A 13,986-nucleotide genomic window follows, 5' to 3' on the forward strand; every position below is an offset into this window, starting at 1 on the left:
ACTATTGAACACGTGAAGAAAGGGAGATGCAAAAAGGCATGGAAAGCCAAAAAAACAGCTGAAATCTGTCAGTATTTAGAAAGCAATCCTGCCCCCTATCAGTGCAAATTAATATCAGCTGGTTTAGTCCTAATTGATGGCTTATAAAAAGGTTTCTCATTACCAAGGTGTCACACAATGGGCATCTCATGATGGGTAAAAGCAAAGAGCTCTGACCTTTGCAACCTTATTGTTGCAAAACAGACTGATGGCATTGGTTACAGACGTATTTCTAAACTTCTGAATGTTCCAGTGAGCACCGTTGGGGCCATTTTCCGGAAGTGGAAAGAACATCATTTCACCATAAACCGGCCGCGACCAGGTGCTCCTCGCAAGATTTCTGACAGAGGAGTCAAAAGAATAATCAGAAGAGTTGTCCAAGAGCCAAGGACCACTCGCAGAGAGCTTCAGAAAGACCTGGAATTAGCAGGTACAGTTGTTTCAGAGAAAACAATAAGTAATGCACTCAACCGCCATGACCTCTACGCACGCTCACTGCACAAGACTCCATTGTTGAAGAAAAAGCATGTTGAAGCTCATTTAAAGTTTGCTGCACAACATTTGGACAAGCCTGTGAAATACTGGGAGAATATAGTCTGGTCAGATGAGACCAAAATTGAACTCTTTGGATGTCATAGCACACACCATGTTTGGAGGAGAAATGGCACTGCACATCACCCCAAAAACACTATACCAACAGTGAAGTTTGGATGTGGGAACATCACGGTGTGGGGCTGTTTTTCAGCATATGGTACTGACAGACTTCATATAATTGAAGGAAGGATGAATGGAGAAATGTACTGAGACATTCTTGATAAGAATCTGCTGCCATCTACCAGGATGCTGAAGATGAGACGAGGGTGGACATTTCAGCAGGACAATGAATGGGCCAAAATCACACCTGAGCAATGCATGCGACTAGTTTCTCCATACAAGAGGCGTCTTGAAGCTGTCACTACCAACAAAGGCTTTTCTCCTAAGTATTAAATAAATTTCAGTAAGCGTGTTCAATACTTATTCCCTGTGTAATTTCACTTTATTACACATAACTTAAGTTATGGACATATATGTTTTGATTTCTTTGTATGTTTGGATTACTTGGGTTGTTACCGACATCTGGTGACAATTTCATGTCAATAGCCCCATTAGAAATATATGTACTGAGACAAATGTTGATGCGTTCAATACTAATTTTCCCCGCTGTATATCCCAGAAATATACATATGGATTATTTTTGTCAGAACTATAAAGCTGTACGTGCGCATGCTATAGGAAACACTGAGCACACAAACACATTTATATCCGTTTGTGAATTGTAAAATTGTTATCGCTGTTTAAACAGCAAAAACGTATGATGATGATAATGAACGCAAGCTCCGTGAGCTCTGTGAACTTGGTTTTATGTTATATTACGTGTCTCGGCTTATTTCATCATTTATGCATCTGGACCCTGACAGAGCATCAATAAATCAATTAATAAGCTCAGGAGGATTGTATATATTCCCAAAGACAAATAAATAATTGTTTTGTGCAGCCACTGTTGAAGAAAAGGAAGAAAATTTGTTCTCTTAATTCCAGTTCTTTGCTCCTGTGGGATAGGGGCGGGTGATGTGATTGATCTTTTGGTATCAATACTGTCTGTCTTCGGCATTATGTTATTACTTCCCACTTCCTCTTTCTTCCCACTGCACAATACAAGAGCTTGTCTTATTCTGCCTAAAGCCAGCAAGGAGAGATGGAAGAGAAGTTGACATAAGATCCTGAAAATAATTGCAGATCTGATCTCTGAGGTGAAAGCATTCTTCAGCGCTATCTAATATTTGTCAGCAGATCAGCATAAAGTAGACAGGAGATGTGATCTTCTGCTCCTGTTTCTTATCTGTCCTCTTTTCTCATTTTTTTTATTTTATTTTTTTCCTCAGCCCAGTGAGAGGTAGTTTCTCCTATTAGGTACCCATCTACCATTCATAATTGGGCTGCCGTTAGAGCTGAGGGAAGCAGGTTGCGCTGGCAGTGGGGGGAACAGCTTGCTAAAATGGGTTATTATTGAATAAATGAATTTCATTTTCAGTGACATAAAGTGAAGGCAAGCAGACAGCAACAATGTATGGGCTTTATACATGCTCACATGCTCTCATCTACAAAATATAACGAATGAGACACAACGTAGTGTGTGAACAATGACAAGTTTTGTTTGAAGTTGGGCTCGCATTACACGGATTGCAATTTTAAGGGAACAAAGCAATGCGTGTATTGATGTAATCTCACCAATAACACTAGACATAAAAGTCCATGTACTTGCTCACAAATACTCACATGCACGCACACATCAACACGTCAGTAATTGACGGGCATGGTCAAAAATTTTCTTTATGACTATTTATAATCCCTGTATTGAGTTAAAGTAAACTACTATACATACGATTTAAAACCAACAGATCTGCACATAATTCAGACAGTGGGTGCTAAATTATCCAACACTGCACTGAAAATGCCAGGGCAGCATTTGCTTCTTGTTTATCCCCCCCGGAGGAGTGGACAGCCTTTTCACTTTGAACACATAGGTCTCCCGCGCTAATATGCCGCCAACGCTGGCTACTATTTATCATTTAACCATGCGACCAGCCCTGACTGAATGGTAACACAGTCTTGTTTAGCCAGACCAGCAACATCTGACACATGGGGGAATAGACCTTTTCCCATGGCAGACATTTTGACTTGTCATAACAGGGGAAAAAACAGGTTGAAACAAATTTCATTAACGGTGGCTCAGTTCCGTCAAGTGTCCCTGTAAGCAAAGACAGCGAAGCCTGCATGCACAATACCAGGCCCCTGGAACTAGCTCGCCCAAATGGAGTGCAGGCGTTTTTAATATTATCTGTGCTTTTGCAGCTATGACACACCAATATGTCTGCTCAGAAATAAAGTTCTATAAGCGTTTGCATTTCCAAAGTCGCATTTCTTCCTCTTTAACCAATCACAACTCGATTAGGTGTACAAGTGAGGTGTTAATGGGCGTATGCTGGTGGCATTTAGTTACCTCGTGGGACACAGAACGAATGAACCAAAAGACAGACCAACTTGTTGGTGCAATAACGGAGTCGAGGTGGGAGGTCATCACAGATCCATAATTTTGCATTGAATCCAAAAGACTCCACGTGCAGTTTTTGATTTTCAATAAAGAGAGACTTGATCTGTGAGGAACCTGAGGACTGTTAGACCAAGTTGAAAATAATTATCAATTGACCCAAACAGAGCCTAATGGATAAGGAACAACAAAACTGGCTGCAGCATTATGGGCCAACAAATACCAAGCAGCCATGGTCAAAAAGAGCAGCAATATGTCTTAAAAAAAAAAAAATAAATAAAAATAACAAAGAAGAAAATAGTGATTATGATGCATGTGATGACAGTCGACAAGTTGTTATTGAGACACGCACACACCGGAAATGTGATGCAGTTACAGTGGGGCCTGTTTCAGGTCATGGACACATGAAACTTAGTAGAAGTTGAAGTTCCTTTGTCCACTCTTTTCCCTCATAGAGCTGAAATTATTAATAGATTGACAAAAACTTATTTTATTTATTTTAAGACCAAACTATTGCTCGATTAATCAAGAATATAATTTTTCAGATCAAAGTTTTTCATTTAAATGTCAACTAAACCAAATGGTGCTAAATAATCATAACAATTCTTACTATTTTGTCGTATTATCAATTCTTGCTGGCAAATCATTTACAAAGAAAAACATGGCTCATAATTTCCCCTTTTCTCTCACGCACTTCTGATTTGTTTCCTCTGATACAGTGTCAGATTGGGATGGTGACACAGCACATTACTTACGCAGAGAAAGCTAGAAATTAGCGGGATAATGAAGTCACAGCAGGAAGGGTTGCTGCTTAGTGGAGGTTAATCTGTTTTCCTTTATACCTGTACCCGTACAAAAAAAACTTTAAATGCTGATATGAGTAAGTATTAGCTTGCTGCGACTTCATGAATCAGCTTGGACAGAGAAATCACTGAGCTGTGTTTTAAGAAATACAACAATGATACATAAAATTACGCATGCTGAACAGATCATGCACCACATTTCAAAGTAAATGTTCAAATCACTGGATGTTCTCAGTTCCTGGAAATGTTTATGACATAATCTTGCTGTAATTACAAAAATCTACCTGTTGCTTAATGGTTATTCAAAACCTAAATCATCTTTAAAAATGTTTTTATGGGGCATCAATACTTTAAAAGAAGACATGAGAAGGTTTGTTAATTATTTTATTTTTTTAAGGAAAATGCCTGTCAAAGATCTAAGTGACAAAACAATGGGAAGAATCAGTAAGACAAGACGCATAATTGCCAGTGAAATCATCTCTCTGCCATGCTCATTAACTCGTGATTTGCTGCTTCATTTTCTACTTAGCTTTATGTGCATTCGTTTAATTATTGTATCCATTATATTACAGGAAACAAACGAGGTGCGCTAATTAGACAGTGTGCCTGCTTATGTGTATTGTTGGTTTGGTTGTTTGTCACCACATAAAAGGAGCTGTTCAAATATGAACGTTTTTTTTTTTCTCATTTGTACAGCTCAGTCTTTTTTCATAGTGAAGGGCACCGATGCACGACAAGCACTCTTTAACTGAAAACAAGAGCTTTATTGTTTTTACAGTTTCTACAATATAATATCCTTTAAGTCTTGCAGATGGGAGTTGTGGATGCCTGAATAAACCTCTTTTCAAGTTTCCACTAGACTCCTTGCACCTCTTGCCCACGTTTCTCTGCGTTAAATTAATCTAACTTTTTCTACGCACTTATATTTAATTCAGTCTAGTCGATATAAAAATGATCAATCAGAGATAATGTGCTGCATTGTGACATTAGACACTGCCAGACGTCTGTAATTCATTCTACCATAAGGAGACGCCCAGCAGGGCTTTCTCAGCTTGATGGCTCCCTCCTTCTTTTCCTGCCCATCTGTTTTCACGGATAAATCCTCCCCTGCCAGGCTCCGTCACCATGAGGAATTCATAAAGAGCTGACCCACACATATGGCCACTTCATTCAATGACCATCGTAACTGCTCGGAGCGTGGATAAGTTGTGGATCTTTTCTCGCTGCATCATGCTGAGGTGATTGAGTCTAACGTGATGACGGCACTTGCTCTTGGCACGGACATAAGCCATGACTTGCGGACATAAACTATGTCTTACAGATGTAGACCATTACTAACACTTCTGTCCTTGACACTGTGTCCTAAATGCAGCAAAATGTAGTGTACGGAGCATCCACATCAGGTCTGTCCATGTGTCACATCTCACACACAGCTGGTAATGTTTTTAAAGGTCAGAACAATGATGGATTGCAGTGTATTCTAGTATTTAAAAAGTAGGTCTCATTGGTATACTAGATTGAGACACTATAACTCAAATATAGTAATATCTGAGATTTACTGGTTCTCATTTGGGCATAACCTGAAATAGTGGAAGGTTACATTTTATAGCTTTCCCCCTTTTTGTAAAATAAGTTTACTGCGTTCAAGTTGTGCGAGCTGCAACTTTGTCATGCCGGTAGAGGTTGATTGTACTATTTGTCAAACTGTGTGTCGTGTTTGTGTCTCTGCAGCGACTGCTTTTTACGTTTTTAACCTTCAATGCATGCGCGTGGTTTTGGAGGCCGCTCCTTTGGCCCTGCGTCGTCTTTGTGTTATACTAAGTTTGTGTTTGAAACTGGCCGAAGTTTAGTTAATTGAAATACAGTACCATAAAGGTCTGGGAACCGTTTTTATATCTATTCATCTCAAGCCAGATGAAAGGGTTGGAATGAAGTGCTCTTGATACTGCTCATTTGATGGCTGAGAGGTGAGCGATCATGCATCACACTTTTCCGAGAAGCATACGTATCATTTGTGGGGGAAGTTTGTCTACTTACCTCAGCCATATTTCTCGACCCTGGCTTACTTGCAGTAACTGCCATCACTACCAGTGCATAGTCTCCTTCCATCAGGACACTTATTACCTGGGCCTTCTCAGGCTCCTCTTCCAGGCGCCAAACCTAGCCGTGGCCTCTGCACGCTTCACATAGTTAGACATCAGTTTAGATGTTAAGAATTTCCTCCACACTCACAACACTGCCGTTGGAGGACTTGACCTTGCGGGTGTCACGGCAGCTCAATCATACTGTCTTAGTCTCTTTCCCCTGCTTCCTCCTGCAGCCTGACAAGGAACAGGAACCAAAGTCACCCCCCCCCCCCCCCCCCCCCGGGCCGCCCCTTCCACCCACCCAAAATCCCTCAGTCGTGTCAGTTGCGCCTGGTGTCATCACTCTCAGAAGTGTGTGTGCGTGTTTGTGTACGTTTTGTTGTAGGCAACTCTTTTGGTGATTAAGAGAACAATGTCTAAGACTCAGACGTCACTGTGCGATTATGTGCCATGTCTGCTCATCTGTTTTTCACCGCCGTATAATCTGTCAGGTCTGTGTGGCACAAGTCAACTATACTTAGGTTCTGGATGCAACAGAGGGGGCTAGACTGTGATTGATTGATCTGTCTTTAATATGACAGCCATTATGTTTAGTCTGACAGCTCAGTATTAAAAGATTACAATAGATGTAGTAGTGGCTGAAAGTGGGGAGGGTGAGGGCTTCTCTTCTCTTCTGCATCTGGCAGATGTTGCACTATATTCCTGAGAGAGTTTCCGTTTTGTGTGGAGGATCAACACGACTCGACGTAAACCCCTGATGCCGAGGGTATTTCATGTCGCACTGTAAAGAACATTCTTAAGTATTTGTACCATTGAGACTAACGGAGGAATGGACGGGAGATTCTGCAGGTGTTGCAGTGGCAGTCAGTATGCCACTTTCTCTCCTCTCCTTCCCTCCTGAAACCGAAGCAGTTAAACAGACCTTACAGTGACTAAGCTCAGCCAGAGCTTAGTCACTGTATTTAATCTTTCGGCTATGAGAGAAATGCCCAGTACTTACACAGCTCCCTCAGTCTCTTGCTCTGTGCATGCAACCTGCTGTGAAGTGTACAGTATGGGTGTGTACGTTGCTGTGCTTCTTTGGGTGTGTATGAGATAGATGCAGTAAAGGCCTAAAGGAGGAGAAACCGTTTTTGCCAAAGTTAATTAGATGATTAGAAACACTCTGTAACTTTATATTTTAAAGATGGGAAACTGGCTGCATGCATCAATATTTGCTTTTTAAAAGTGCCAAACCCAATATAACATATGTTATGTTGGTTTTCAGTGTGTGTTCATGTGCTGCTCTCATATATAAAAAAAACAAAAAACAAAAAAAAAACAGAGCAATTTTCACTGATCTGGTCTGTGTACATTTTAGATCACTCTTATGAGACAGACTTGTCAAGGACATAAACCAGGGCAAATGCCCTGTTTGTCAACAAGCCACATCAGCACAAGCTAAAAGCTTGACTCATGTCTTTTTAATAAAAAAAAAAAAAAAAAAAAAAAAAAAGTAATAAAATGCAAGCTTTGCATGCAAACACTGCAAAAAACTGCTATGTAAGTGCAGTATTTAAGCACCTTTCAACACAGATTAAAAGTTGTGATGCTTTTCCAGTCAGGAAAATTAGCGCTGATGGTAAAGAGATCTGACCCTGACTGGAGTTAATTGAAGTTGTTTTATCCTTTCCTCTCCCTCGCCTCACTCAGCCTCGCTATCTGCTGAAAAATATAATACCACTGGCACAAAGCCCCACCGTAGCATAAATTCAATCTGTTGAAAAACCAATTAAGAGCCATCTCAGTGGTCTTTCTAATTGTCAGTGGTGTTTCTGGGGATGGCCACCAGATTTGCTCTGTGATGAATTTGTGTCTTAGTGTAATGGTCTGTATTCTGTGATTTTCACAGAGCCTTGGGATGGTGCCACCTTGGCAATGCTACATACATGGTTGATTAATCTACCTCTTGTGCCTTGTGTTCCAGCTGTCGTGATGGTTAATGTCCTTTTGTTAACGTACCCGCAGTAACTCACTGAATGTAGAACTGAGCAGAGACCAAAAATTCAAATCAGTGACTGAGCATACAAGACAGTATATGGGAGGTACTGTAAAACAAAAACAAAAAAACTGCCTTATAAAAACACAATGCTATATTACATTGCTCCAAGGCAGATGCAGCACCAGCTGTTTGGAGGACCTCAGAAGTCTTCAGATGAAATGAAAAACGTTGGAGAGAAGGAGGAAGTTTTGACATAACAGGTGAGAGAGAGAGAGAGAGAGAGAGAGAGAGAGAGAGAGAGAGAGAGAGAGAGAGAGAGAGAGAGAGAGAGAGAGAGAGAGAGAGAGAGAGAGAGAGAGAGAGAGAGAGAGAGAGAGAGAGAGAGAGAGAGAGAGAGAGAGAGAGAGAGAGAGAGAGAGAGAGAGAGAGAGAGAGAGAGAGAGAGGACTCTGGTAGAGAGGAGATGGAGATGAAAAGACGAGAGACTTCCTCAGTTATGTATGAACACAGAAACGTTTCAGATCTAAGAGAAGATGGAAAAAAGTTTGTAGCAGTTCATGTTTAATAAATCACTCCACAAGCAGAAAAACAATGTCAAGAGCATGTGTGTATGGGTCACTGAGGCCATCTCTGCAGCACTGCTTCGTACAGTAATAACATCGAGCTCACATTTTGGTGTATCTGCTAAACTTTGGCATTAACTCCCGAAATGCATCACTTACTCAGTCATAATGAAGCCAGTTACGATGCCAACCAACCACTGTAAGTGTTTTTCTGCAGCAGACGTGGAGAGTTTCTGCTTCTGAGTGCGGCACTCGCTTTAAAGAGCACTCAGCTACGTCCTTTACAAGGTCAACTGCTGAGCAAGTTGACAAATTCAGAGAAATTGAGAACAATAATGTTCAGTGAGAGAGTTACTTGAGATAATGCTTTGTAGTGAGATGTTGCTGTGACACATGAGAACCTCCGCAAGACCCAGTGGTATCTTGAGTCATAATGGCCATTTATTTAAGTATCCACTTTTTTTTAAAATTTTTTATTAGTCCTTTATTAGGCTAAAAGCTGTGTCAAATTTTCTAAGAGCATCAAAGAGACACAGCATTAATTTTAGAGTCAAGGGTCCGTCAGGGCAGTGTGAGCTCTGCCAGTTGCACTAGAAACAAGAAAGAAAAGCTTTTTTTCTAATTAGCTCATTGGCGACTATTTCATTACAAAACTGTCCCCTGGTCCAAATAAAAGGCACATTTGTCCACAGAGGATCTTTTTAACAGTGTCACTACAGTCCTACAGCTCCCTTGCCTCTGTAAATGGTTGATCGCTGGCTGCTTCTGGCTGGCACTGGCAGCAGCGGGGACTCTAGAAATAATTGGGATGCCATTAAACTGCCCTCACCAGTTGCTGTTAATAAAGCTCTGTTCAACAAAATACCCCAAAGACATTGTCTATTGGATAATTTATACCTTTTCCCTCACATAAACAAGTTACCTTTAAATAAGTAATGGGGCACTAATTAGACTTCAGAACATCACTCTTTTTTAGCATGGATGCTTGGTATGAGGCTGGTGACACACAATGGAGGGAAAACGGAGAGGCGAGCGAGCGAGACAGACAGAACTGGACTGACACAGAAGTCATCCCAGTTAATGAGCATAACATTATCTAATTTGATTTATATGAGGACCACGAAGGGTCCAAACTTTATCATTTATTGCTCAGATTATTCCCAATAACTGTTAGTAAAAGAGATTTCCTCTGAGGTGCGCTGCTACAATTACTGCTGTCCTCAATATCCTAATTTTAGCACTAGGTGTTAAGCCAGAACATAATGTGTGTCTGTACAAATTGCCGGGGCAAATGGCATTGCAGAGTAATTACATAACCCTGTGATCACATTGGAGAAAATAAGGAGATGAAATAATCGGATGGATCAGGCTGCAATTATTTGAGTTCATCTAATCTAACATCTGCACATCTCAATTTGAAAAACAAAGACGGCTTCAGTTTTTCCATCAGTGTTGAAATTAGTGTTCATTTACACCATTTGAGATTTTCTTTGTTTCTTGTTGCTCCATTTCATTAGACCTTATAACACACTGCGCTCTTCAATCACATTTGAGTGGAAAATGGACAAGTGCCAAATTGAGGATGAATTGTTGCCAGGAAGTGTTATCCCAGCAGGACCTTTTAAACTGCAGAATTTTTTTTTTTTCATTGCAGTGCAGAATGATTAAAAACTCATTGTCTTTGAACTACCACTTGCTTGTTTTGAATGGTTTTCTGTGTGGTTTCTTAATAGAATTGCTGGATTTGCTGCTTGCGCCACTTGTCCTTCGGTGTGCTACATACAAACTGATAAAAATGAATTTCCTTCATACCTCAGTAGTACTAAGCATCATGGACACATTGGTGGAGAAAATCACTAAACGGGTATATTTGTGTGAGAATTATCTGTAAAGAGTTGCTAATGGAGCTGGGATTTCAGAGCTTTGCTCAAGTGTTGTGCTGAAATCCTAAATGTGAACAGTAACTACAACTGCATCTAACAATTTTCGTTATTTCATTAATAAAGTAATCGTTAAGACCTGGACTCAAAATATTGATAACAATTTCTCTAAGCCCAAAGTAACACTTAAATTGTGTGTGGGTCCGTGAGGAGCAGAAAATCTTCATGTTTGAGAAACTAGAACCAGCACCCTTCCTTGACAAATTACTTAAGCAATTAAGGTATTATCAGAATTAATGGAGATGAATTGTTTCAGCACTAAAAGTTAACCATTTAGTCTCCAGCTCCCTCCAGCATTCAGCTAAAACACACCTCAAATACTTGTGTGCCATACTCCACCGCCAGCAAGTAGGTCATTACACACTGAGAACTGATGTCGGTGCACCTGTTAATCCATTCTGCCTTCATGATAACGCTGAATTTGCAATCCCTTGCACATGAATCATATATGGTGTCCTTACTACTGTTACGTCCGCTGGCATCCAACAGACAGAATAACACAAGCCCTGACCGTGTGCATTCATCTTTACACACACGCACACACACACACACACACCCAACCTCATTACACACACAAACACGGACACATTAACATTACCACATCCCTCATGCATGCTTAACACCCACACACACACCACCTCCCTACGAGCACACCGACGCAACGCTGACACACTGGGGACTCATTAATTCACCGGCTGGCAAGGGAACCCCCTTTGGGACAACACAGCACATGGACATGTCACATAATCCTGCTGACATTAATAGCCAGGGGTTGCAGCCTGCCTGAGAAAACAAGGGGTCTGTAAAAGAGAGACATAAGAGCGGATGAGTGAGGAAAAAAAAATACAGTGAGGATGAGAGAATGAAGGAATTCAGCAAGGAGAGAAAGTTGGAAAGAGAACGCTGACATAAATAAACGAGAATGAGGGAGTGAGAGAGTAAGAATTATTTAAAGATGAGAAAAATAAAAAGCAACCGAGCATACCTTTATTTAATAAAGTTTATACAGCTGCCAAGTTATGAGCAAGCCTGAATATGAAATGCTGGGTTCTCTTTTGGATACAATAAAATAAACAGCACAGTGTTGAGAGACGGAGAATGCCATAGAGACCCACAGGGCTTGACACATTTTCATTCCCTGTTAGGTTATAATATCACAGTGTTGGTAAATTCGCATGGGGATTTGTCTGTGAGGGGTACCAGGGCAGTGCAGATCAACACTTGTTGTCTTGGATTTCGGGGCAGAGGAAAGGGCACAGGCCTGGACATGTTGTGACATTTAGAGAAGGGGGTGGTCGTGTGAAAACTGGGGGTAGGACTTGAGCTGCATCGGTGCTACAAAAATGAATGAACGGATCTTTTCGACGAATACTTTGGCGAGTTTAATATGAATCAGGTTTTTACAGTGGTGTGTACTGCCTCCAGGAAAAAGCCTGGAGGGCAGCAGGGGCTTACTGTAGTGGTATACATTCACTGCTGAGAGCATTCAGTACAACAAACTAATATACTGGACTCAACTGGATGTGCTGCTGATTCCAGACTTGCTGCCCTTGACATTTCATGTAAATGCCGAACTGCAGCCCTTATGCCAAAGAATGCCAAAGAGACTGACTGGAAGCTTCGGGGCTCGCCAAAGTTTATATGCATCGGAGTCAAAGGAGACTCTGTGCTTGTTAGCCTGTTAATATTATTCCTGACTACACAACTTTTAGTGCCTGTTAATATTAATAATTGTTTTCCATTTAGATATTTCTATCATCTCCAGGTTATTTCTTATTTATGCTACAATCATGTTGCAATATACATATAATGTATTCCCTGCAAAAAATATGTAACTTTAATGCAATTATCACAGTAAGTTATCAGCTTTATGTAGCTTGCAGGTTAATATTTTTGGAGGGTAATGACGCATATTGTTTAACTTCCACTCGATAGCACCGTTTCACATTACAATGGCTTGAAAGGTGTGCAGTACTTGAAATACTCGATAAATTTAGAGTGCTGCAACTGGAATATACCAGGGGAAAATAAAACTTGAACCTCCCAGCACTATTTTCAGACTTTTGAAAGTGTAATATTTTGCCAACTTGAGTGATGCTGATGAATTAAATTTTAGGAGCAGGCCCATAGGCTAAATGATGCACTTATGAGATCCATACACATGTCCAGTATATAACCCAGAAACTTCATTTTCATTTGTGTTACATAGTATTCTGAACACGTGTTATCTGAGCATATAATACCTACTGTACTCTCATGCCACAGGCAAATACAGTTCATATGGTAATTATGCCACAATTAATTATAGTGTATGCTCAATATTCTATATACATCACATGTATGTTAATAAAGTCAGTGGGACTCATTTTGTCAGCATGTCACTAAATGAACAAAACATCCTTCAAGAATCACAAACATGTTGCTGTCTAATTAGTTTTTTGCGCTAATAAATGACACCATTTGTATTTATTTGCGCAGCTATCAGTGCAAATACATCCATGTCATAAGTTTACTGTATAGATTTCTCACAGATGAGGTGAATTGTGTACAAGTCACATGGTCAAGTAAAATCAAATAAGTCGGTCATACCAAACTGCAACTCTGTTTTGTACACATTTTAACTGTATATATATTTATATGTATATACCAAGCAGCAATGTAAAACAGGAGAAAAAATTCCTTGTATGTTTCCACACACTTCTCCAATAAAGCAGATTCTGGTTCAGAGCAAAGAGACACACTAGCACAGTGTAAATTTTTGAGGACACTACTTTACTTCTACTTAGTGTCACTTAAATAAACAAACAGACCAGTCCAATTAAGATTTTGGTTTTACTGTTTGCTGCAAATGCAGCACACTCACTATCTCCACCACTACCACAAGTGAAACTAATCAATTTAATCAGAAATCAGCAATGATCTCAGTGACTTTAGTCAATATGAGATAGTAATCAACTCTAAATTACATCAGTATTGAACTGTTTTCAAATGGCTGCGATATATGCAGCATATACCTTTTTATAAATAAAATATGTTGACATATGAGACCTGTATCATACAGTATATGTGCATATTTATTGTGGACGTGCAGTCAGGTTGTGTATGATCTATATCTATTGCATGTAGGAGATTTCTACTGTATTTACATACAATATGTTCACATGTGTGCGTGTGTAGATTTTACCAGTATTCCATGTACATATTGTACATGAGATGTTTGTATATGATGATACATGCTAAAGGCTTTCATACGGTCCCGGGATCAACCCACCCTTAACTCAGCTTTTCATCCAGCTGACATTACATTAAATGGCAGTGAATACTAGCTGCAGGAGAATTCATCCATTCACACCTTTGCAACTGCATCGTAAAGTAATGGGGAAAAGGGAAGTGACACGAGTTAAGAGCTTTTCAGTTACGTGATACATGACAGGTGCACTTGCTTACTTGAATGTCTCTGAGCAATTACATTTTTTTTAGACCGA

General features: G+C 40.1%; 1 long non-coding RNA gene across 3 annotated transcripts in view; it reads left to right on the plus strand.

Annotated features, from left to right (window-relative positions):
- LOC130182648 (uncharacterized) overlaps positions 1 to 13,986 on the plus strand; it is a 305,937-nt gene that overhangs the window by 100,571 nt on the left and 191,380 nt on the right. Inside the window, exon 3 of one of the 3 annotated variants that reach the window (XR_008829737.1) lies at positions 8,168 to 8,258. The exons of the other annotated variants lie outside the window; for them this stretch is intronic. This is a non-coding gene — a long non-coding RNA (uncharacterized LOC130182648). The remainder of the gene's footprint in view (positions 1 to 8,167; positions 8,259 to 13,986) is intronic. 3 annotated transcript variants of the gene reach the window in all.

Source organism: Seriola aureovittata, chromosome 15 (assembly GCF_021018895.1).
Source record: "Seriola aureovittata isolate HTS-2021-v1 ecotype China chromosome 15, ASM2101889v1, whole genome shotgun sequence".
Classification (NCBI taxonomy): domain Eukaryota; kingdom Metazoa; phylum Chordata; class Actinopteri; order Carangiformes; family Carangidae; genus Seriola; species Seriola aureovittata.